This window comes from Schistocerca cancellata, chromosome 9 (assembly GCF_023864275.1).
Source record: "Schistocerca cancellata isolate TAMUIC-IGC-003103 chromosome 9, iqSchCanc2.1, whole genome shotgun sequence".
Classification (NCBI taxonomy): Eukaryota; Metazoa; Arthropoda; class Insecta; order Orthoptera; family Acrididae; genus Schistocerca; species Schistocerca cancellata.
The window spans coordinates 180,145,633-180,170,670 of record NC_064634.1 but is presented as its reverse complement, the minus strand read 5'-3'; the positions used below and the strand labels follow the sequence as shown (position 1 = coordinate 180,170,670).

At 48.8% G+C, this 25,038-nt stretch overlaps 1 protein-coding gene across 1 annotated transcript in view; it reads left to right on the top strand.

Moving 5' to 3' along the window:
• The window catches only part of LOC126101100 (scavenger receptor class B member 1), a 414,784-nt gene that overhangs the window by 290,642 nt on the left and 99,104 nt on the right, over positions 1-25,038 (top strand). The window lies entirely within an intron of this gene.

Here is a 25,038-nt window from a genome sequence, read left to right as displayed (position 1 = left end):
AGAGTTTAGCTGTCGTAACAGTTAGTTCCATAGGTAGCTTGAATCTCATTTCATTTATATCAGCAGCTATCCAAGCAAGGACAATCACACCCTTCGTCATTCTTCGAAGTGTTGATGTAGACCACGGGAGCTGCGAATCACCGCCAGTGAAGGAAACAACTCCGGCGACTGTGGCCGAGCGGTTCTAGGCGCTTCAGTCCGGAACCGTGCTGCTACTACGGTCGCAGGTTCGAATCCTGTCTCGGGCATGGATGTGTGTGATGTCCTTATGTTACGTTTAAGTAGTTCTAAGTCCAGGTGACTGATGACCCCAGATGTTACGTCCCATAGTGCTTAGAGCCATTTGAGCCATTTTGAAGGAAACGACTAGGTACAGAGCGCTGAGAACGAGACATTCAGTGACGTCAGAGCGATTGGTGCGTAGTCCTCCTTCCGCCACAGAGATCACTGACCATAGCCAGCAGCGAGCAGTATGTGCGCATTTCTGAGGTTAGGCTGTGCTCTTTTTCCCAGCCATACCCGGAAAAACCCAGACACAAGCGTTTCAACCTCCCCCCTTGACTTCTAGATTGTGTAATTTTGTTGCTCCCACAAAGTCATTACTCTATCAAGGACGGTCGTTGTTACGGCAGCAAACCACACGGACGTCACAGCTCTTGCAAAACAGAACGCAAAACACTGTAAAATGTTTAGCAGCGTTTACCATTGCCATCCAACTCTCTTGGCTAACACATCAAAGAAAATTTAATTGTCTACACTTTTCTCGTGCTATTTAGTAACACATTTGCATCTGTTGCGTAACGCAAATATATAAAGCCGTGGCATACTGCCAGGTGGAAAAATATTTACTTATTATATTGCCTCATGTTAGATTACGCAGATGTGCCTATAAACGTTCCCGCCGTTTTGTCCAACCGTTTTACGAATACTAATCGTCCACCTGGGTCTTCGATAACGTTCAATTAGTGGACATAAGAGATTCAAAGACGAGCAGTAAGATTCTCACAGATTTCTATATTCCGCAGGAGAGAATCACGTACGAGAAAATAGTGAAAAAAATCCAGATAGGCCTACTCTTAACATAACGATATCCGACTTAATAATTACAGATATACTTCATACAATGGCCACGACTCTAAAGTTGAAGAAATTGACTGTTCGGAGGCATACCGACTTGCTTTGGCTCCACTTAGGAATGTAATATGAAGAGGGTGCTGTGGAAGGTGACACTTAACAATTTCGAGCTTGTTTACGGAGTGGAATGACTTTTTTAATGTGTCTCAATGCGAGAGAAATGGCATTATCACGTAACATCGTTAATGAGGAAGGTGAATGGAAGACATAGATTTCTCGAGAATATTCTAGGAGAGTGCAGTTCAGCTGGTGAAAAGATTACGTACAAGACTGTAGCCACCCTGTTCTTACGTACAGATCCAGTTCTTGGCACGCTTGTAAAGTTATCCTGACAGAGGACGTAACAAGAAACCAGAGACGCGTTTCTCATATCGAAACAAACCGATGTAGCCCATACGAAAATATGAGACGTTGTGAGGCAACTGAAATCGAAGTCGTTGGATGAAACGAGCCTTGAAATTGGTATTCTAGGTAGACTGTAGAATTATTCTAGAGCCACCATAGCAAACTCGCATAGCGACAGGAAAATAAGAGAAGTAAGCAGAAACAGTGGCAGACAGTTAATTCTCCTGTTTTCCGTACGGATGCGGATTACGAGAGAGAGAGAGAGAGAGAGAGAGAGAGAGAGAGAGAGACAGGATAAATTCGAAGTAATCTCCGCCACCCACTGTAGAGAATATGAGACAAAATATTGTTCGCACTGCACATCGCAAGACTTGGTGCGTTTCGCGATACGAAAGATACTGGTGGTGGATAAAAATAGGGAACACAGCGAGAAATGAGAGTTCAACAGAAATGCAGACGCTAACCAAACCTGCAAGTGGCGCTGTTGTATTTGACCACAAGCATCACCTGTGCAATGTCCTCAATATGTTGCAAGTGTGTCTCGCGCTCAGAACAGTGTTCCGTGTAGGAGAGAGTGTATTAGTAGGAGTTCTGTGCATTCGGCCATGGGAAACTTGTTGGTGCTCGTATGCTGGGCACGCTCGTAACCAAGGCAGCCAAAGCGTTGGGTGTTTCAACAGGCACCGTACTGAAGACTATACCGCATACAGGAGAAGCGGATAGTCATCATTCACTACGTCATAATGCGAGGAAAGTGTGTGTTGAGATGTAGTGACGGACAGTCATTGAAGAGGATCGTTACGACAAATAACAGAACGACAGCTGCGAAAATCACTACAGAATTGAATGTCGCACTCGCGAGCCCTGACACCACCGAAAAAACACGGCGGGAGGCCAATAAGCAGGATATTTCGGGGTGAGCTGGAATTCAACAGCCACCCTTTAGTGATACAGATGGTCGTATAGAAAACGTGGTGGCGAAGCTGTAAAAAACTGGATTATGGAGCAATGTAACGACGTAATTTGATCGGATGAGTTTTGTTTCGTACTGTTTGCAACTTCTGGCCTAGTTTACGTACCAGGAGTGGAACATGGCGGAGGTTCGGTGACGATTTGGAGAGACGTATCGTGGTATTTCATGCACCTCATAGGTGCTCTGCAAGGTCCCATTACTGCTAACCATTATGTGACCATTTTGGCTGATCAGGTGCATACACTGGTACAATGTTTGTTCCTCAGTGGTGGTGATGCGTTCTAAGAAGACAGTGCCCCTGTTCATACAGCTCGCATCGTCCAGCACCAGTTTTTTGAGCGGTAGGAGGAGTTGTAGCATTTCCCCTAGCCGCCACAATCACCAAATCTCAATAATATTGAGCCCTTCTGCTTTACTTGGGGTAGAAGGATGCATTATCGCTATTCATCTGTCATCGTTACCTGAACTTACTTCTGTTTTGTAGACAGAACGGTCTAAGATTCCATTGAAAGCCATCCAGGACCTGTATTTATCCATTCAGAGACGACTGGAAGCTGTTAAGAATGCCAACAGCTTTCCTGCCCCGTATTAGGCATGGTACTGTATTGTGTTGTTTTTGGTGTTTGCACATTTTTGTCCACCCCCTGCACGTAAGTGTAGCGAGATGAATGGGGAATCATTCTAGTGAAGATACGAGCCTCAAATGGGGAAATCCCCTGACGTAATAGACTTTGAAAAAGGACTGACTGTGTCAGTCCGGCGACTCCGGAAAAGTATTCCGGAAGCAGAGTCTAGTCGGCTTCTGGCATGGTACTGCCGTTAGCATCTACGGAAAGAGGTTGAAGTACGGTGTACCACGAGTAGGTGATAACATGTTGGAGGTTCACGCCTCATCACAGAACGTACAATTCTGTGGCTTGCCTGTTCTGTAAAGTAAGACAGGCGATGATCTGTGACAGGTATGACGACAAACACTGATGCAGAAAAAAGTGTTTCGGATCACCATGTTCAGTGGTCATTGTAGATTATGGGGTCAAGCAGCAGACGACTCCTACTTGTTCCCATGTCGACCCAACGACGTCGTCAGTTCGGACTACAATGGGTGCGGGATATTCTAGAGTGGATTCCGGATCAGTGAAAGCGTGTGGCGTGGTCGGATGAATCACGTTTCGTGTTACAGATAAGGAATATCTCCAGATGTGCCATCATCCAGGGGAACGGCTGCTCGACACATGCACCGTGCAGCCCTATGGGAACAGTATTATGCTATGGGAGACGTTCACCTGGGCTTCCCTGGACCTTTGGTGGTAATCGAAGGCACCAACACAGCTGTGGACCGCGCGAACATAACTCCGAACAATTTCTTCTCTAACAGTGGCATCTTTCAGCAGGGTAATTGTCCGTGTCGCCAAGGCCAGAATCGTACTATAGTAATTTGAGGAATGTTATAGTGAACTCAACCACCAGTTTCGCCTGACATGAATCCGATGGGACACATCTGGCACGCTATTGGACGCCAGCCTCGAGCCAACAACCGCCCGTAGTTTACGGGAATAGTGTGACATGGCATAGACATCTGGTGCCACATACCTCCGAAAACGAACAAAGTCGGCTCCACGCCACGCAGAATCGCTGTTGTACAGTGCGTGAAAGACGTACCAGCGCGCAATTAGCCAGGTGATAATAATGATACGGGTCATCAGTGTAAACAGGATGCTTCAAATATGCTATATAAATTACGGTCGCTTATATAGCACAAAAGTTGCTATTTGAAGCAGTCCACAGCTGGTGGCAGCTATCGGCAACAGACGTTGTAACCAGCCAAGGCTGAGAGCGGGTCTGGTCTGGTGCAGGACCTGTCCACCGGCCACGGGTACACGGTGTGAGGTAACAGGCCGGGAGAAAGACGGCGCTACGTGGTGGCGGCCCCCGCCTCGCAGCTTTCGCCGAGGGTCAGCCGAGCCGACCGCTGACTGCTGGACCACTTCCGGAACCCCCACGCGACCGCGCCTGGAGCGCCGTCCCAGCTCTTCACTAGGCTAGTGAGCCAACGGTCTTGCCTCGTCCGAGACACTGCTTCTCGCTAAATCACAGAAGCTAAGCAAAGTCGGGCGTGACCCGTCCTTGGATTGGTAATCGCCCATGTACATCAGGCGCTGTTGGCCGCTTTCCCTCAGTTTAACGGTTTAACGGCAAAGGGGAAGGGGGGGGGGGGGGGCGTGAAGTGCCTGATGACCAGTCTTTGCGGCAATGGCCTGGATTAAATTCAAAACATCTCCTCTATATTTCAGTCACTGAGAGCGTCTGACAGTCTAGAAAAAAATTGTTCAAATGGCTCTGAGCACTATGCGACTTAACTTCTGAGGTCATCAGTCGCCTAGAACTTAGAACTAATTAAACCTAACTAACCTAAGGACATCACACACATCCATGCCCGAGGCAGGATTCGAACCTGCGACCGTAGCGGTCGCTCGGCCCCAGACTGTAGCGCCTAGAACCGCACAGCCACTCCGGCCGGCAACAGTCTAGACGGTGATACGTCTGTGAAATGAGACTTCAAGCTCTGCGACCCCCTTGATGCCGTTCGACAGGAGTAGGCTATGACCTGGCACCTTCTCACTTCTATCATCATCATCACGCCCAAAAATGGCACGACACCCTACACACCAATTAGTTACCTACACTTCCCAAATACTGTACTCTTTAACAGACAACTCTCACTCATCGCAAAGGAAAGGTATTATTGTGGGCTAAAGATACGAAAACCCTTTCATTTAGGAGGCATAACGTGCCGTTGGGGGTCTCCCAGCCAACTAAGCCGTACACATTTATTTTTCTAATGGGATCGTCCGCTATCCGATACTGATACATCGTTCTCATTTCTCCGTTCAAAGATACGGCCATCCGCCGAAGTTTTACGTCAAATACGTCTAGTTATAAACAGTAAATTTTGTCAATTTTAGTAATGCGAAGAATACACTGTCATTTTCAAGCGATGCCACTGCGCTAGAAATTGTTATAAGGAAAGAAAATTAAAGTTTGAAGACCCACGTAGTCGAGAGCTCTCGAGATGCAGCACTAGCACAGTTGATCAGAGTAGGAGCGTCATACACTGTGTATGTATTTAGAGGTCCATCCCAAATGGGCTGCTCAGATTGAGATCTGTAAATTCCAATCTGCTGTAACACGACTGTAGTTCGTAGCTACAATACCATCTCCCACGATTTACAGACATTTGCAAACACATTTTCTGCTTTGCGGTCGTTGAGTAACGAAGAATATGAGACGAAAATAAATGAGCGAAAAGATTAGAGAGAACGGTGTTGAAAGGAGAACCGTACATTGGTACAAGGAGTACAGAGCGACTGGAGCGACAATTGCTGTTTCCTGTATATGAGAATAAAGATATAAACGAAGGCTTTATCTGAACATTAGTTAACACGCAGCACCGAATCTAGATAGACATCCCATTGAGGAACGTGGAAAGTTCAGCCGAAAAATAACCATTTTATAGTAAATCTTATCCAAAACAATACGAAATTTCACGTAACAAAGAATATACAAAACAGCTTCCCAGTAACAGAGGGGGAAGACATGCTATAAGTCGTCCCTTCATGTCTACCAAAATTAGAAAGAAGAGCACTTGCAAACAGATGCGAGCATCAAAAACGTGGCTAATACTGCCCTATTTGAGCTGTCTAAGAGTTGGTGATCCTAAGAGGCAACAATCTTGAGTCACGCTACCGTTAAATTACGGTATCGTAAACAGAAATCATAAAGGGACTGTCTTAGTTCTAAGCTGAACATTACAGTATTATACATATGTAAAGCAAAATGTGAAGAGCACACTCACATGACAGTATCTCTTCCAAATTTCAAGGAAACATTCCACGAGCGGAATGTAAGTCTCTGTAGGCAGAAGAAAGTAAAGTAAATATTTCAAATTTGATTGACCGATGGAGGAGGATAGGTTGTTGAAGCAAGATGATCATGACCAACATTTACATCTACATCTATAACTGTACTCCGCAAGCTCCTTTTGATGTGTGGCGGAGGATATCCTGTGTACGATTGTCACTTTCCCCTTTCTCTGTTCTAGTCACGAATGGGTTCGCGGGAGAAATAATTGTTGGTAAGCCTCCGTGTAACCACGAATCTGATTTTATCTTAATGGCCTTTTCACGAGATACAGGTAGGAGGAAGCACAAATGCATTGACTCTTCGGGGAACGTACCATTTTTAACTTCACCAGTAAGTAGCGTCATGCAGAACGCCGCTCTTGCAGTCTCTGCCAATGGTTTTGGCTGAACATCTGCATGACGCTTTCACGCTTACTAAACGTACCTGTAACGAAACGCGCTGCTCTTCTATACTTGCGGCGTTAGTCCTGATCCCAGACTGATGAGCAATATTAGAGTATTGGTGGAACGAGGCTTTTGTAAGCTACCACCTTTCGTGGGTTGACTACATTTCCCGACAATGCTTCCAATGATTTTATCAGGCACTTCCTTACCTGCGATCAGTGTTATGTGGTCGCTCCACATTAAACTGATATGTACGCATACACTCAACTATTACAAGAATTTAGTTGTTTCCAGTGACTGTTCTGCAATCGCTTGATACAGTAATGGGTCTTTCTGGCAATGCGCAGTACGGTAAATTTGCTTAGGTCGAGGGTCAAGTGACAATAACTGGACGAAGCTTTCATCCTATAAAAGTCTTTCCCCATTTCATTACAATTTTCTAGCGTTGTGACTTCTCTGCATACGACAGCTTAAGGAACTTCAGACATTGTTCACTAGGTCAGAGTAGAGATCTCATTCAAAAGAAGCACAATGAACACGTTTCGATTCAAGTGTGAAATCCGTAAAGCTGCGTTAAACATACCAGAAGTACCTAGTAACCAAATATTTCCGTTAGGCATTATGATTCTAACTCAGTCACACAGATGTTAGTAATTTTGTCAGATCGTCACCTGTGGTACTTCAAATTCCAGTCTTAACTATTACCTTCCCGAGCACGAACACCCAATGCTAATAAGAATGCTTACAAAGAAGTGAGCATCAGAATAAGGTTTTCTCATCGCAGTTCTCTTAACATCGCAACCACCTGGCCGTATTTACAGCGTCTCTGACAACTTAAGACAAATTCCCAGATTCGATTCTTGATAATCGTCGCTGCCTTTTCTAGAGCGGGATTAAATGCAATTACAACGCCGTAAGCCACTGTATAGTGGGTGTTGAAGAGAACTTCTTACCAGTATTAGGGATTTTTGTCCTCTCATATTCACGCGATAAGCGAGAGAAAAGAGACTGCCTTTATGGCTCGGTACGCACCTCTGTCCCTATTGCCTTAATCATATTATCGCAGCGCAACAGCTGCACCTTTTTGCTCGAATACCATTTCTCTGAATTTCCCAACACCGTTCACGAGAACGTCTTTTTTTCCAAAGGTTTTAATTAAATTTCTTCGAGAATTTCTTTACACTTTTGGCTGCTCTTCACTGACCCATTACGTGTGTCTCTAAATTCGATCGATAACTGCTATTGTGCCTGCTAGATAAGGTTCGACTCAACTTCTGAAGCAATACTCCTTGCCATACGGATTTTTATTTACCATTTGCTTCACAGATGCGCAGTGATGTTCCAAACACTTGGAACAAACCTAATTCTTAGATTCTCCTTCCTTATTACTGATTTTTTATTTATTTATCAGGTTCCGTGCGAGCGATAGCTACTGCATACATCGTTTACACAACGCTGGTATAAAATTTATAGATAAAGAAGCTAAACAATCGATAAAACAGGAAAAACATTGGAGAGGGTATACCGATTTATAACACATTACAGAGGAAAGTTCTCCACTATTGCGAGGAACTCTTGTACAGAATGCAAAGAGTTTGCGACAAAGGAGCCTATCAACTTCAATTTGACGTTAAGGTCTATAACTCAGTTTTTTCTGGCTGCTGGAAAGCGATTGAAAATGAAACCAAGTGAATAGCTCGCATACCTACGTTCAGTCCTTAAGGAAGTGTTATCCATTTGCATATATTTGTCTGTTTCGTATTCACAGAATGAACTTAGTATTTTATTCTGAAACAGTCTTTTTGTCAAGAATAAATCCTGGGATGGGATATACGGATAAGGATGGCAGAGTCTAATTCTGGGACACCTAAACAAGTGTCCACAGGAAAACTGAGAACTCACACCGCTGGTCTGCCTGACCGTCCTGCTCTGTGCAAGAGATATTCTTGCTGAGTGCGGAGAACTGCACAAAATATGATGTCATAGGAGCTAATAGAGTGTAACTGAGGAAAGTAAACAAGCCTTCCTCTTCCCGATTCAGAGACAGTGGAGACTACTGCTAGTGACGACAGCAGTATTCATTTTCTGCACAAGATAGCTGAACGTGATATTTCCAAGACGATTGTTCGACACTGATCTTGTAATGGAATGCTATCAGTTTCTTCCTCTTTGTTTATACAGTGGCGTAAAAGAAAGTCTGTCGAAATAATATTTATAATTTCGTGCACTCACAGTTAGTTAAAGTAAATCTTAACTAAAACCGCTGCAGCTGCAGACAAAGGAATTAAAGACATCAGCTACCCTTGGGCATTGATTTACATCAGTGGGGGTAAGTTGAAAATTTGTGACAGAGCGGGATTCTACCCTGTGTCTCCTGCTTACTAATTCATAGCTGCTGCAGGATGAAAATGGTGTCTGAAAGAACAGACACCACATATACACGACAGCTGTAGCTCCGATACGTTAATACGCAAAAATCGGTTCCGTTCTTAATGAACATCTTCAGACGACACTGTAAGTTCACCAATAGTCTTCGTAACTAATTCTCACAAAGTAGCAAAAATAACGCCGACACATTTCTGCTACTTTATGAGAATTAATTGCGAAGATTTCTGGGGACTTTCGGCGTCACAGGATGATATTCACTTAGAACGAAACCAGTTGGGGCGCGTTAACGGATGTGACATACAGCTGTGCGGGTTTTCATTGACATTGACAGCCCGTGTCGCTATTTCAATAGAGAGTTGATAAAATTTACTTTCAAGTCGCTGGTGGCATTCGATCGCAGGTGCACGAGCATAACGTGTGATGTAAGAGGTGTGAAGATGGTAACAGGTTGCGCTTTGTACTGTCAGGACGCAAGTTCGTCAAGAAGAGGTGGTCAGGATGTTCAGCTCGGCTGCAAAGATGGAAATATATGCTGCGACACACTTTCAGATGAGGCAGGCAGTTGCAGAGCGTGCCTCCTCAGTATTCTACAAAAGAAATAACCACTCGCTACAAGCCCCTGAGGTCCCCGCTTCCCAGAATGCCTAGCGTTCATGCACTCTGGCAAGCAGGTCACGTCGCCGCTGCGCGCTCTCCCCGCGTCGTCTGATACGCAATTTCCCTCGTAATTTTTTCCGTGTCCGCAGTTTATTTTGTGCATCAGCGCGCTGACGAGAGGCTTTCTCGACGCATCCAATCTGACACGGGAGAAAGGACTACCTTCATGGACCAGAATTAGGATCATCACCCAGAAACATCAGCTCCTTCGCACTAATTGTTCGTTTCTAAATATACGTCACACTCCGCAAGCCAACTAATGGTGTTCGGCGGAGGATACTTTTGGTACCACTAACTGATCTACCGTGCCCTGTTCCACCTGCGAGTGGCGCGTAGGAAGATTGACTGTCGGTAATCTTGTGTACTGGCCCGAATTTTCTCGTAGAGGTCATTTCGCGAGATGTATATGGGAGGAAGTAATATGTTGTCCTACTCTTTCCTGAAACTGCTCTCTCGAAATGCCACTGAAGTTTGTTGAACGTCTCCGTAACACTCCAGTGTCGACTAAAAGACGAAACGAGCCGCTCTCCGTTGGCTCTTTTCAATCTCTTCTATTAGTCCTAAGTGATAAGGATAAAATATTGATGAATACTACTAAAGAATAGGTTGAACTAAAGCTTATAAGATACTCCCTTCGTGGATCAGTTAAATTTCCTTAAGATTCTTCCTATTAATGTGTCTGGAATCGGCTTTTCCTGCTATTTGTTTTATGTGGTGATTCCACTTACGGCCATTCTGGATAGATACCCCTACATATTTTACGGTGGATGCTGTTTCCAGCAGTTCCTCATCGGTAGTGTAGTTGTACAGTAGTCGCCTTCAGTCGTCAATCAATCACTGTAGGTCAGTACACGTATCCATCATTCCTACCAATCTGTTTTACATAATCTATTCTTTGTCTACAATTACAATTTGTCCTCTTTGTAGTTTCTTCCAGTGACAAGCTATTCCTGAATGTCTGAGCAGTAGTCTCACTAGCCTGTCTATTCTACTAGTAAGAATTTTCCTTAAGCTCATCTCCTCATCTATTCTCTCTCTCTCTCTCTCTCTCTCTCTCTCTCTCTCTCTCTCTCTCTCTCTCTCACTTCTTCATACAGTGCTTTAACTCTGAACTTAATTTTCAACATTCTTCTGTATCACCACATCCTAAACGCTACCAGTTTCTTCTTCCACTGCTTCCCTTTCATGTCCCTCGACTCTTATAACTGCCATCTGGTTTCTGTACAAATTGTAAATAGCCTTTCGCTCCCTGTATTTTACCCCAGCCACCTTTAGAATTTGAAAGAGAGTATTCCAGTCAACATTGTCAAAGGCTTTCTCTAAGTCTACAAATGCTAGAAACGTAGGTTTGCCTTTCCTTAATCTTTCTTCTAAGGTAAGTCGTAAGGTCAGTATTGCCTCACGTGTTCCAGTATTTCTACGGAATCCAAACTGTCTTCCCCGAGGTCGGCTTCTACTAGTTTTTCCATTCGTCTGTATAGAATTCGTGTTAGTATTTTGCAGCTGTGGCTTATTAAACTGATTGTTCGGTAATTTTCACATCTGTCAACACCTTTCTTTGGGATTGGAATTACTATATTCTTCTTGAAGTCCGAGGGTATTTCGCCTGTTTCATACATCTTGCTGACCAGATGCTAGAGTTTTGTCAGGACTGGCTCTCCCAAGGCCATCAGTAGTTCCAATGGAATGTTGTCTACTCCAGGGGCCTTGTTTCGACTCGGGAGATACGATACTGCGTGAAGAGTTTGGCAGAGCACTGAAATACCTATTTCATCTTCATCTACATCCTCTTCCATTTCCATAATATTGTCCTCAAGTACATCGCCCTTGTATAGACCCTCTATATACTCCATCCACCTTTCTGCTTTCCCTTCTTTGCTTAGAACTGGGTTTCCATCTGAGCTCTTGATGTTCATAAAAGTGATTCTCTTATCTCCACAGGTCTCTTTAATTTTCCTGTAGGCAGTATCTATCTTACCCCTAGTGAGATAAGCCTCTACATCCTTACATTTGTCCTCTAACCATCCCTGCTTAGCCATTTTGCACTTCCTGTCGAACTCATTTTTGAGACGTTTGTATTCCTTTTTGCCTGCTTCATTTACTGCATTTTTATATTTTCTCCTTTCATCAATTAAATTCAATATTTCTTCTGTTACCCAAGGATTTCTACTAGCCCTCGTCTTTTTACCTACTTGATCCTCTGCTGCCTTCACTACTTCATCCCTCAAAGCTACCCATTCTTCTTCTACTGTATTTCTTTCCCCCATTCCTGTCAATTGTTCCCTTATGCTCTCCCTGAAACTCTGTACAACCTCTGGTTCTTTCAGTTTATCCAGGTCCCATCTCCTTAAATTCCCACCTTTTTGCAGTTTCTTCAGTTTTAATCTACTTTTTTTATGCGTCACACCGCGCAAATTGTTGCGGCAGTTAACTACAATCTTGCCCTATACATTTCTTAAAGAGAATTTCTACTTATTAGTTTTTGGATATATGTTGCTCTCAATCTGAATTCTGTAGATTATTTGTCTCGTCCCTTATTTCAGTTTTGAACAGTCCGTTCGAGTGTTACCGACAGAATATCTTCCTTCGCCGATCTGGGCGCACAATTTTTTGACCACTGACCTTGCCGAGCAGTGCTTTGGTTGAAGTCTAGGCAGCGATCACATGAAAAATCGGAACTCTCAGAAGCAGGCATTTGCGATCTCATCGGTAGTGGAATATTGTGCACAAAAGTAAAACCGCTTTCCTGTCGGAAACAGACATTTCTTAAAATATTTCTGTAGCATAATTACAAAGATTATCGCTTCCATACAGCAATCGGCAATAAGTAAGGTATAGAAATATTCATACATTTATCCGATTTCGGGTTTTCTTTAATCCACAGTCAGATGGTTCATACATGATTCCGTACTGAGGCCTCATCTTATAACTGCCATTTGTGGTCTAAGATCAGTTTATATACGGAAAAGATTTGTAATTTGATGGGTAATGCGGGGACTGATTTTAAACTTGATTAACATATAATTTGGCGAAACTTTACGTGGTGTATGTTCCTGAGCGATGCGTTCGTAGAAAATTTCTGCTGTACCTTTCCAAATTTCCACATGAGGGTTATAAAATGTTCCTTTGTTAACTTCCTGAAACTGATTTTAAACTTAATAAATTTCATTGTATAGAATAAAGAGTAGCTGAGAGTTATGTTGAAAGCTGGCTACACTGAGTCACAGCGCCAGAGATTGCGCCAAAGATTATTATTCCGCCGCCTCCCCTGGGCAGTAGTAGTTCAGAGGATGTCGAGGGCAGTTGTTGTTCTGTTGGACGAGAGAGTTGACGCTGTTCCGTTGGTGTAATGTACAGATGGAAAAAGTTGCAACTGTCAGAATATATTTGAGAAAGGATATGGGCTTTTGATTTATGATGCTGGTGTAATGGAATATTTTCGTCAATATATAATTAGGTAAAAAGGTATTACAGTTTTCTTTAATGACAATCCCTCTTCCTCACAGGTACAGACAACAAAGCATCTGGCTCGTGTTCATTTATTACACTTGTAATTCTGGTTTCTATGTGCAATTATAGTATTTCTGGTTTTTCAATTAGTTCATTGTAAATGGTGTTCAAAATATTTTGTCGTATTGAGAAAGAACCGAACCAGATACAAGCACGTTGAGTCACATTACCACACACAGAACAGTTACACTTGTGCTTTGTTGTTTCGTAGCTTTTACAGTTGCAGGGAACTTAATCAATCAATTGTGTTACTGGAAATTACTTGTCATTCTTTATTTTTATTTTATGCAGTCATGTTGCGTGCTAATACTAGTCAGGGCCAACCGGTTACGAAACTTCGTAACCGGTCACACAGCTACTAAAATTATTGCATTTATTCATTAATATTATAGTCATTTTCTTATTAATTAAGCCCCCATGCAATGTGAATGATAAACTACGACGCTTTTTTAGGTTCAGCTGTGTGAGACGTGTAACATAGACTGTAGAATCAGATTTGTTGGTGAAATCGTAATCTATAGAAATAATGAATGAATTCAACATTGAACCTTAAGAGTTGGCTACAGTAGTAGAAAGCACTAGTTTGGGACGTGATATCCAAATATAGTCAAAATGGTTCAAATGGCTCTGAGCACTATGGGACTTAACTGCTGAGGTCATCAGTCCCCTAGAACTTAGAGCTACTTAAACATAACTAACCTAAGAACATCACACACATCCATGCCCGAGGCAGGATTCGAACCTGCGACCGTAGCGGTCGCGCGGCTCCAGACTGAAACGCCTAGAACCACTCGGCCACGCCGGCCGGCAAATATAGTCATTTTCTTTCTTCCTATTTTGTCGAATACGTACGCTAGGTGCTAAAAATTGCACGCTTAAGTTTATGTTAAGAATGATCACATCTTAATACTAAAGACATTCCCACTATGTACAGGTTATTCCCCTGAGCTCGCCTGGCTCTTCGTCAGTCAGGGCCAAGTCACCTGTCGAAACACAGCCTCAGTCAGCGGCCTCGAGACAAAAGAGTTCGTGTCCCGAGCGGCGGTTGTCGTGATCGTGGTGGCTGCCGAGGCTGCTACTGTGCAATCCGGCGAGGTAATGGCGCTCCTGACATTGGAGCAGAACGAAACAAGGGAAAGGAGGCGCCGGGCCGCACAGGAAGTCGGCGCCGGGTGGTCACAGCCCGGCGGCGCCGCAGACAGCACACCAACCCCTCCTCGCAGCTCTCTGACGTCACGTCTCCTGCACGCTGGACGCTACACCGCACAGCCAGTGCACGCGAAGTCAAAAGTGCTGCAAAGACGGAACAAATTGGTTAGCAAAGAACTATACAGTATTGGATGTCACAAACCTTCACGGTCACTTTAACAAGGACAATCCTAAATTGAGCACGACGAGGTCAGACAATAATGATCAGCAATGAATACTTTCTATTTACCCCTACAGCAAACACCTCATTTACTCGTAGCTGTCAAAATTGATGCACAAGGAAGGATTGAAAATAATGAACTTCCCTGAGCATAAACAATGTTATTAAAAACAGGGTGTCCCAAAAAGAATGACCCGATTTTAAATAGAATTATTTATTAGGAAGCAGGGCTTAACACCAACAAATTGCATACTAAATTACTCAGAAAAGATAGTTTATAAAAATCAATTATAAATGTTCAATATGTTCTCCATTGGCTGCACGGACGACATCTAGCCGATAGCCGAATTCATCCCGAACTGAGCGTAAGGTGTCTCCTGTCACTGAAGCTACAGCAACTGACATTCTGGTATTTAGTTCATCAATGTCACGAGGTAAGGGAGGAACGTAAACACATAGTTTAACACATCCCCATTAACATATCCCCACGGGAAGAAATCACATGGTGTTAAGCCAAGGGACCTAGGAGGCCAAGAGTGTAAAGCCTGGCCTCGCGGTCCTGTACTCCTTATCCAACGTTGAGGCACGTTGGCCATTAGGAAACTGCGCATGTTGTTGTACCAGTGCTGTGGTGCTCCATCTTACTCATACATGAAATTGTCAGAGTCAAGTTTGGGGAATAACCATTTCCGTAGCATTGCAAGATATGATTGCCCTGTTACGGTTTCTTCCTCAAAAAATTATGGTCCATAAACCTTGCTTTGCGAAACAGCACAAAAACATTCACTTTTAGTGAATCACGTTCGTGTTCAGTTGTATCATGAGGATTTTCGAGCCCCCATATACGCTCATTATATCGGTGAACCTTACCACTAATATGGAAAGTTGCCACATCCCTGAATATCAACCGTGATATAAAAGTGTCATCTTCCATGTCCACGCTCTAGGTTAGCGCTTTTTTCTGAAACTCTAGACCATGCCGATTACATCTAGAGCTGTTTCAATTACCTAGTGACGTTTGTCTCAATATTATTACAAGTTAAAATCGGATCATTCTTTTTGGGACACCCAGTATGTAGGCAAAAGTGGGGAGGGAAAGGAAGCGGCTGCATGGGGTGCGAAATTTAGTAAATACAGACCACGCAACAATAACGCCTCGCGAGGGTTTCGACAGCAGTGAAGTGAATTTTTGTGTGTGCCAGTCGGAATCCTTGCTGCTGCCAGACATTTTTCATTTAATGCTACTACCTCTGCGGAGTAAAAGATCGTGTATACCGAACAAAGTTTGGATTTATTATCTCCTTTACAACATGAACGTTCAATAACCGAAACGCTTGACCTACGAAACACTTCAGTTCACACGAACAATGTTCTCTTTGTCGAATGGATTCACACAGATAATTTCTTGAACTACTGTGAAGCCCAAGCCACAAAATTTCATGATAGAGGGGCTCCACGATACGGTGGGTGGGGCTACAGACTCGGAGGAATTACGCCGACGTAAGCATGTCGAATGGAGTTCTTTCAACGCCGCACGACGCTCCAGTAGCACCTCAAACATAAAATAACAAACAAACAAGCAAACAAACCCAGAATCGCACTAACACTTCATCTAATACCAACCAAACCTATCAGAACGCAACCGAGCGAAGCAACGCACCGGTCAGCAAACAGGACTCGCATTCGGGAGGACTAAGTTTCAGCCAGCTGTTGAGGCCGAGCGGTTCTAGGCGCTTCAGTCCGGAACCGCGCTGCTGCTCCGGTCGCAGGTTCGAATCCTGCCTCGGGCATGGATGTGTGTGATGTCCTTAGGTTAGATCTGTTTAAGTAGTTCAAAGTCTAGGGGACTGATGACCTCAGCCATTTGAACTAAGTTTCAAACCCGTGTCCGGCTACACACATTTAGATTAACAGATATTTCCCTAAATCGCTCCAGGCAAATGCCGGGATGTTTCCTTTGAAAAGGGCACAGCTGATTTCCTCCCCCTCCTTGACGCCATCCGAGATTGTGCTCTGTCTCTAATGACCTCGATGTCGACGAGATGTGAAACCATAGTCTTCTTCTTCCTATCAGAACGTCCTATATTTGAAGCTATTCACAATTACTCAGTTACATCAGTGGTGTTTAAAAGAAAAGGTACGAAACAACACTGTATGTGTAATGGAAGTATTTATTCAAAAGTAATCACCAGAGACCTGAGCCGAAGGATTCTCTGTTCCCAGAATTCCTGCGACTGTGACCGGAGCCAGTCCTTCACTGTGTCATTCAGTTCATCGTCGAAGTGCTTCCGTTTGTGATGGTTTTTTTTTTTTTTTTTTTTTTTTTTTTTTTTTTTTTTAGTGGACCAAACACATGGAAGTCGGATGGCGACATGTCCTGGCTCTAGCGTGGGTGCTCAAGCTGCTCCCACTTGATCTTGGCCATTACACTTTGGGTGGCCTTAGAGATGCGTGGACGCGCGTTATCGTGGAGCAGAATCATTCCCTCCGTGAGCAGCACACGATGTACTGTCGTGATTGACTTGCATATACTACGGAGTATCTCACATTACACGTCGCTGTTAATGGTTTTTCCGTGCTCCAAGAATTCGATCAGTATTGGGCCTCGGACATCGAAAAAGACAGCATCATCTTGTCTGCTGAGGGCAGAGCTTTGAATTTTTTAGCGGCAGGTGATGCAAAACCACGCCAAACATTAAATTTTCGTTTCTAGATGTCTAAGTTATCCCAATGTGGCATACGCAAATTACAGCCGGTTTGGTTGTTACAACGTTTCGTACCTTTTCATTTGTACTACTACTACTACTACTACTACGTAATCAGGCCCAGTGGACGGCACGCATCTACAAGTTTCCTCCTCCACTGTATTCTGTCCATTGTTGCTATCTGCCATCCGTTCACATCTATTGACACTTGGTTTAAATCTTCATGGAGTCCATCCCTCCAACGCTTCTTGGGTCTCCCTGGCGGTCTCTTCCCTGTAGGTGTGAAATCCAGGAGCTTCCGAGACCATCTGTGATCCTCCATCCGGGCCACATGGCCGGCCCACTGCATTCGTTTGGCTTTGACAGTTCCTGCTATGTTGGGCTGCTGGTATAGTTCCTCAAGCTCTTGGTTGTCTCTGATCCTCCATTCCCCTATATCTGCATCCAGAACCGGACCGAAGATCTTCCGAAGCACTTTTCTCTCAAAAACAAGGAGCTTATGGAAGTCCTGTTTCCGGATACTCCATGTCTCACAGCCCTATAGAACAACAGGCTGGCTCAGGGTTTTGTACAGTCGGATCTTTAACTGTCTGGAGAGATATTTGGACCGAAGCAGTTGTGCTAGGCTGTGGTAAGATCGGTTTCCTGCTTGTATTCTGGCATTGATCTCTGCTTCACATGACGAGTTCTCAGTGAAAGGTGCCCCTAGGTATTTGAATTCTTGCACTTTCTTGTAGGAGTGGTCCCCAACCTGCAGTGATTATAGATGATCAGCAGTCTGACAATGACCACACGTCATAACGAGGTACTCTGTCTTGGCTTCGTTTATGTTTAGCTCAAATCTGCTGGCAGCCTCCTTTAGTGCTTTGGTCATTTGCTCCAACTCCTCTTCCGACCTAGAGAGTAAACAGATGTCGTCTGCATAGGCTAAGTATGCCAGTCTCTTTCCTTCGATTTCAATCCCTTCGTTCTCTTGGAAGGTCTCGCGTACGATCTTCTCGAGGGCAAAGTTGAACAGCATAAGGGACAACCCATCTCGATTTTCATTTGAACAATCCTTATAATTATTGTCAGTGGTAGAATTGTTCTGCTCACTCATAGTTTATTAAATACACCCGTATTCTCACAGGCTCTAACCCGCCGGGGCGTTGAGTCAGACTGAGCTTGGACGGTAGCTACATGTCAGCAGTCATCGATCGCAGTGGCTGGAGGGTAGTGACTTTCCACTCTCGGACATCCATTATCTGGTATTATTAATGGCTGCGTGCTCTCAGTAACGTGCTTGCCACAGAAACAGTCGACTGCCCTCTACTGAGATAGGTCAAGACAGCCCAGTAGAAATGAGGTCTTGCATCAGCACGTCGCGAGATAACATCAAGGAGACCTCAAAGAAAGTGGCTGTTGTCCCAATTACAGGCTGTAGTAACCGGAGGTGGTGGTTTTGTGCACCCTGACAATCACCACAGGTACTGGGCCCACTTGAAGATGACAAATATAATCTGGCACACTGCCTCAACTCAACGATACCTTCACCGTCTTGATTTACTCGGAACCGAGATTCGTCTGAAACGAGGGCGTGGTGTTGACGCTCCTCTATCCAGTGTTGTCGTTCGACCCCCCCCCCCCCCCCTCTCTCTCTCTCTCTCTCTCTCTCTCTCTCTCTCTCTCTCTCTCTCTCTCTCTCTGCTGCAGCGGCAAGGGAAGCTGCAACAATGATCGCCAAGCTTGTGGTGCTCAAAAGTCGTTGCACTATCAGTTTAGTTTCTTGTCTTGCTGCACTCGAAACAGTTCTCTGATGGAAGGTACGTGACGACGTTGTTCGATCCTGCACGGCTGAGCGAACACTAGGACTGCCCTCTCGGGCGCTTATCGAGTGGGGCCGTAGGGTTCTGTAACACGTTGAGTACGACCCATCTATAAGCATCTATACCATGTTTCCCTGACAGTCGTTTTATCTCGAGTAACATGAGCAGAAATATCGCGTAACGATAAATAATCTCGATAAGTGACAAACTTAACCAGACGTCGGAACAGAAGTTTCTCCTCCTTACACGACATAAATAAACTATTTTTGAAACCTTACAATGCGATTTCTTAATTAGAAACTGGCTACGTGATCTTTCCTTATTAATAAAACACAAATACCGACGATCCTACCTACTCTATAGACCTGCATTTTAAAGTAGATTGTTTGCATATCTAAGTGTGCCAAAGTGACATTGGGTGAATAACAACTTCTGGTGTTGCAGCATTAATGGCCATCAGTGTAACAACAGTTTAAGCTGATACCACTCCCGGTATGCAATAGCCACTTCTGCTCTGACTAATATCCAGGCGCCACGACCGTCTCACCATCAATTCTTTATCAAATGTGCACTGCAGTTAAAGTAACACGATTTCGCTTGCATTTATCGCGAATCTGTCGCCCCGAGATAAGTCTCAAGTAACTGAAAAAAACTTAAGTGATTCCTGTATATAAGAAAGTTAAAGGAACAGACCAGTATCCTTAACATTGGTTTGTTGCAGAGTTCTTGAAGATATTCTCAGAAAAAATGGAATATATTTCCATGAGACAGAAAATCTTTGGTCTGTGTATCAGCACGGTTTTAGAAAGCATAACTAGTGCGAAATTCTGCTTGCCCTTTTCTCACGACATCCTAGAAACTGTGGATGGAGGACAACAGGCAAATTCGATATTTCTATATTTACGGTGTCCCACTGCAAGCTGTTAACGAAGGTACGAGCGTATTGAATAAGTTCTCAGATACGTGACTGGCTCGGAGACTTCTTAAGCAAAAGAACCTTGTACATTGTGCTCAACAACAAGTGTTCATCAGAGACAATCGTTAGAGAGAGCAGAATAGGGCGCTTCGCGGAACTCGCACACCGCACGGGACTTTGGGAGTATCTGTGTAGCTGCAGATGTAAATTTTGTTTCCACCACTCTAGAATGCAGCAAGTTACGTGGTGTGTATAGAGATGTATTGCCTTAGTTACTGGCACAGCAAGTGGTGCAGTCTGAAACTACTACGTTGTTTCAACAAGACGCTGTCCAACCTCACTTCAGTATTAACGCCCGACAGCATCTAAACAGCATATGCCCTCTTCGTTGGATTGCAAGGAAAGGCTCTGTCCCATGACGGGCTAGATCATCGGTCAACCAGCCGTCTTCACTTGAAGGTTTGCTTGAATACCGTCGAGTCTGTACATTGCACTCACACAAAAATCTTCAATTGAAGACGGTTGCCTGCCTAGGTGGTGAGTCTTTCCCTTGTCTTTCCCTTGTCTTTCCCTTGTCTTTCCCTTGTCTTTCCCTTGTCTTTCCCTTGTCTTTCCCTCGTCTTTCCCTCGTCTTTCCCTCGTCTTTCCCTCGTCTTCCCCTCGTCTTCCCCTCGTCTTTCCCCTCGTCTTTCCCCTCGTCTTTCCCCTCGTCTTTCGCCTCGTCTTTCGCCTCGTCTTTCGCCTCGTCTTTCGCCTCGTCTTTCGCCTCGTCTTTCGCCTCGTCTTTCGCCTCGTCTTTCGCCTCGTCTTTCGCCTCGTCTTTCGCCTCGTCTTTCGCCTCGTCTTTCGCCTCGTCTTTCGCCTCGTCTTTCGCCTCGTCTTTCGCCTCGTCTTTCGCCTCGTCTTTCGCCTCGTCTTTCGCCTCGTCTTTCGCCTCGTCTTTCGCCTCGTCTTTCGCCTCGTCTTTCGCCTCGTCTTTCGCCTCGTCTTTCGCCTCGTCTTTCGCCTCGTCTTTCGCCTCGTCTTTCGCCTCGTCTTTCGCCTCGTCTTTCGCCTCGTCTTTCGCCTCGTCTTTCGCCTCGTCTTTCGCCTCGTCTTTCGCCTCGTCTTTCGCCTCGTCTTTCGCCTCGTCTTTCGCCTCGTCTTTCGCCTCGTCTTTCGCCTCGTCTTTCGCCTCGTCTTTCGCCTCGTCTTTCGCCTCGTCTTTCGCCTCGTCTTTCGCCTCGTCTTTCGCCTCGTCTTTCGCCTCGTCTTTCGCCTCGTCTTTCGCCTCGTCTTTCGCCTCGTCTTTCGCCTCGTCTTTCGCCTCGTCTTTCGCCTCGTCTTTCGCCTCGCCTTTCGCCTCGCCTTTCGCCTCGCCTTTCGCCTCGCCTTTCGCCTCGCCTTTCGCCTCGCCTTTCGCCTCGCCTTTCGCCTCGCCTTTCGCCTCGCCTTTCGCCTCGCCTTTCGCCTCGCCTTTCGCCTCGCCTTTCGCCTCGCCTTTCGCCTCGCCTTTCGCCTCGCCTTTCGCCTCGCCTTTCGCCTCGCCTTTCGCCTCGCCTTTCGCCTCGCCTTTCGCCTCGCCTCTCGCCTCGCCTCTCGCCTCGCCTCTCGCCTCGCCTCTCGCCTCGCCTCTCGCCTCGCCTCTCGCCTCGCCTCTCGCCTCGCCTCTCGCCTCGCCTCTCGCCTCGCCTCTCGCCTCGCCTCTCGCCTCGCCTCTCGCCTCGCCTCTCGCCTCGCCTCTCGCCTCGCCTCTCGCCTCGCCTCTCGCCTCGCCTCTCGCCTCGCCTCTCGCCTCGCCTCTCGCCTCGCCTCTCGCCTCGCCTCTCGCCTCGCCTCTCGCCTCGCCTCTCGCCTCGCCTCTCGCCTCGCCTCTCGCCTCGCCTCTCGCCTCGCCTCTCGCCTCGCCTCTCGCCTCGCCTCTCGCCTCGCCTCTCGCCTCGCCTCTCGCCTCGCCTCTCGCCTCGCCTCTCGCCTCGCCTCTCGCCTCGCCTCTCGCCTCGCCTCTCGCCTCGCCTCTCGCCTCGCCTCTCGCCTCGCCTCTCGCCTCGCCTCTCGCCTCGCCTCTCGCCTCGCCTCTCGCCTCGCCTCTCGCCTCGCCTCTCGCCTCGCCTCTCGCCTCGCCTCTCGCCTCGCCTCTCGCCTCGCCTCTCGCCTCGCCTCTCGCCTCGCCTCTCGCCTCGCCTCTCGCCTCGCCTCTCGCCTCGCCTCTCGCCTCGCCTCTCGCCTCGCCTCTCGCCTCGCCTCTCGCCTCGCCTCTCGCCTCGCCTCTCGCCTCGCCTCTCGCCTCGCCTCTCGCCTCGCCTCTCGCCTCGCCTCTCGCCTCGCCTCTCGCCTCGCCTCTCGCCTCGCCTCTCGCCTCGCCTCTCGCCTCGCCTCTCCGCCTCGCCTCTCCGCCTCGCCTCTCCGCCTCGCCTCTCCGCCTCGCCTCTCCGCCTCGCCTCTCCGCCTCGCCTCTCCGCCTCGCCTCTCCGCCTCGCCTCTCCGCCTCGCCTCTCCGCCTCGCCTCTCCGCCTCGCCTCTCCGCCTCGCCTCTCCGCCTCGCCTCTCCGCCTCGCCTCTCCGCCTCGCCTCTCCGCCTCGCCTCTCCGCCTCGCCTCTCCGCCTCGCCTCTCCGCCTCGCCTCTCCGCCTCGCCTCTCCGCCTCGCCTCTCCGCCTCGCCTCTCCGCCTCGCCTCTCCGCCTCGCCTCTCCGCCTCGCCTCTCCGCCTCGCCTCTCCGCCTCGCCTCTCCGCCTCGCCTCTCCGCCTCGCCTCTCCGCCTCGCCTCTCCGCCTCGCCTCTCCGCCTCGCCTCTCCGCCTCGCCTCTCCGCCTCGCCTCTCCGCCTCGCCTCTCCGCCTCGCCTCTCCGCCTCGCCTCTCCGCCTCGCCTCTCCGCCTCGCCTCTCCGCCTCGCCTCTCCGCCTCGCCTCTCCGCCTCGCCTCTCCGCCTCGCCTCTCCGCCTCGCCTCTCCGCCTCGCCTCTCCGCCTCGCCTCTCCGCCTCGCCTCTCCGCCTCGCCTCTCCGCCTCGCCTCTCCGCCTCGCCTCTCCGCCTCGCCTCTCCGCCTCGCCTCTCCGCCTCGCCTCTCCGCCTCGCCTCTCCGCCTCGCCTCTCCGCCTCGCCTCTCCGCCTCGCCTCTCCGCCTCGCCTCTCCGCCTCGCCTCTCCGCCTCGCCTCTCCGCCTCGCCTCTCCGCCTCGCCTCTCCGCCTCGCCTCTCCGCCTCGCCTCTCCGCCTCGCCTCTCCGCCTCGCCTCTCCGCCTCGCCTCTCCGCCTCGCCTCTCCGCCTCGCCTCTCCGCCTCGCCTCTCCGCCTCGCCTCTCCGCCTCGCCTCTCCGCCTCGCCTCTCCGCCTCGCCTCTCCGCCTCGCCTCTCCGCCTCGCCTCTCCGCCTCGCCTCTCCGCCTCGCCTCTCCGCCTCGCCTCTCCGCCTCGCCTCTCCGCCTCGCCTCTCCGCCTCGCCTCTCCGCCTCGCCTCTCCGCCTCGCCTCTCCGCCTCGCCTCTCCGCCTCGCCTCTCCGCCTCGCCTCTCCGCCTCGCCTCTCCGCCTCGCCTCTCCGCCTCGCCTCTCCGCCTCGCCTCTCCGCCTCGCCTCTCCGCCTCGCCTCTCCGCCTCGCCTCTCCGCCTCGCCTCTCCGCCTCGCCTCTCCGCCTCGCCTCTCCGCCTCGCCTCTCCGCCTCGCCTCTCCGCCTCGCCTCTCCGCCTCGCCTCTCCGCCTCGCCTCTCCGCCTCGCCTCTCCGCCTCGCCTCTCCGCCTCGCCTCTCCGCCTCGCCTCTCCGCCTCGCCTCTCCGCCTCGCCTCTCCGCCTCGCCTCTCCGCCTCGCCTCTCCGCCTCGCCTCTCCGCCTCGCCTCTCCGCCTCGCCTCTCCGCCTCGCCTCTCCGCCTCGCCTCTCCGCCTCGCCTCTCCGCCTCGCCTCTCCGCCTCGCCTCTCCGCCTCGCCTCTCCGCCTCGCCTCTCCGCCTCGCCTCTCCGCCTCGCCTCTCCGCCTCGCCTCTCCGCCTCGCCTCTCCGCCTCGCCTCTCCGCCTCGCCTCTCCGCCTCGCCTCTCCGCCTCGCCTCTCCGCCTCGCCTCTCCGCCTCGCCTCTCCGCCTCGCCTCTCCGCCTCGCCTCTCCGCCTCGCCTCTCCGCCTCGCCTCTCCGCCTCGCCTCTCCGCCTCGCCTCTCCGCCTCGCCTCTCCGCCTCGCCTCTCCGCCTCGCCTCTCCGCCTCGCCTCTCCGCCTCGCCTCTCCGCCTCGCCTCTCCGCCTCGCCTCTCCGCCTCGCCTCTCCGCCTCGCCTCTCCGCCTCGCCTCTCCGCCTCGCCTCTCCGCCTCGCCTCTCCGCCTCGCCTCTCCGCCTCGCCTCTCCGCCTCGCCTCTCCGCCTCGCCTCTCCGCCTCGCCTCTCCGCCTCGCCTCTCCGCCTCGCCTCTCCGCCTCGCCTCTCCGCCTCGCCTCTCCGCCTCGCCTCTCCGCCTCGCCTCTCCGCCTCGCCTCTCCGCCTCGCCTCTCCGCCTCGCCTCTCCGCCTCGCCTCTCCGCCTCGCCTCTCCGCCTCGCCTCTCCCCCTCGCCTCTCCCCCTCGTCTCTCCCCCTCGTCTCTCCCCCTCGTCTCTCCCCCTCGTCTCTCCCCCTCGTCTCTCCCCCTCGTCTCTCCCCCTCGTCTCTCCCCCTCGTCTCTCCCCCTCGTCTCTCCCCCTCGTCTCTCCCCCTCGTCTCTCCCCCTCGTCTCTCCCCCTCGTCTCTCCCCCTCGTCTCTCCCCCTCGTCTCTCCCCCTCGTCTTTTCCCCCTCGTCTTTTCCCCCTCGTTTTTCCTCTCGTCTTTCCCCCTCGTTTTCCCCCTCGTCTTTCCGTTTGTTTACAGTCAACTGTAGCAAGGGGACGAGCTACGTTACCCCTCGTACTGCACTGGGTATAGCACTGGAGAGTCAGTCAGTTTTATGCTACCTTTCTAATGTCATGTTTACTGAATGGTACGCTGTAACATGCTTT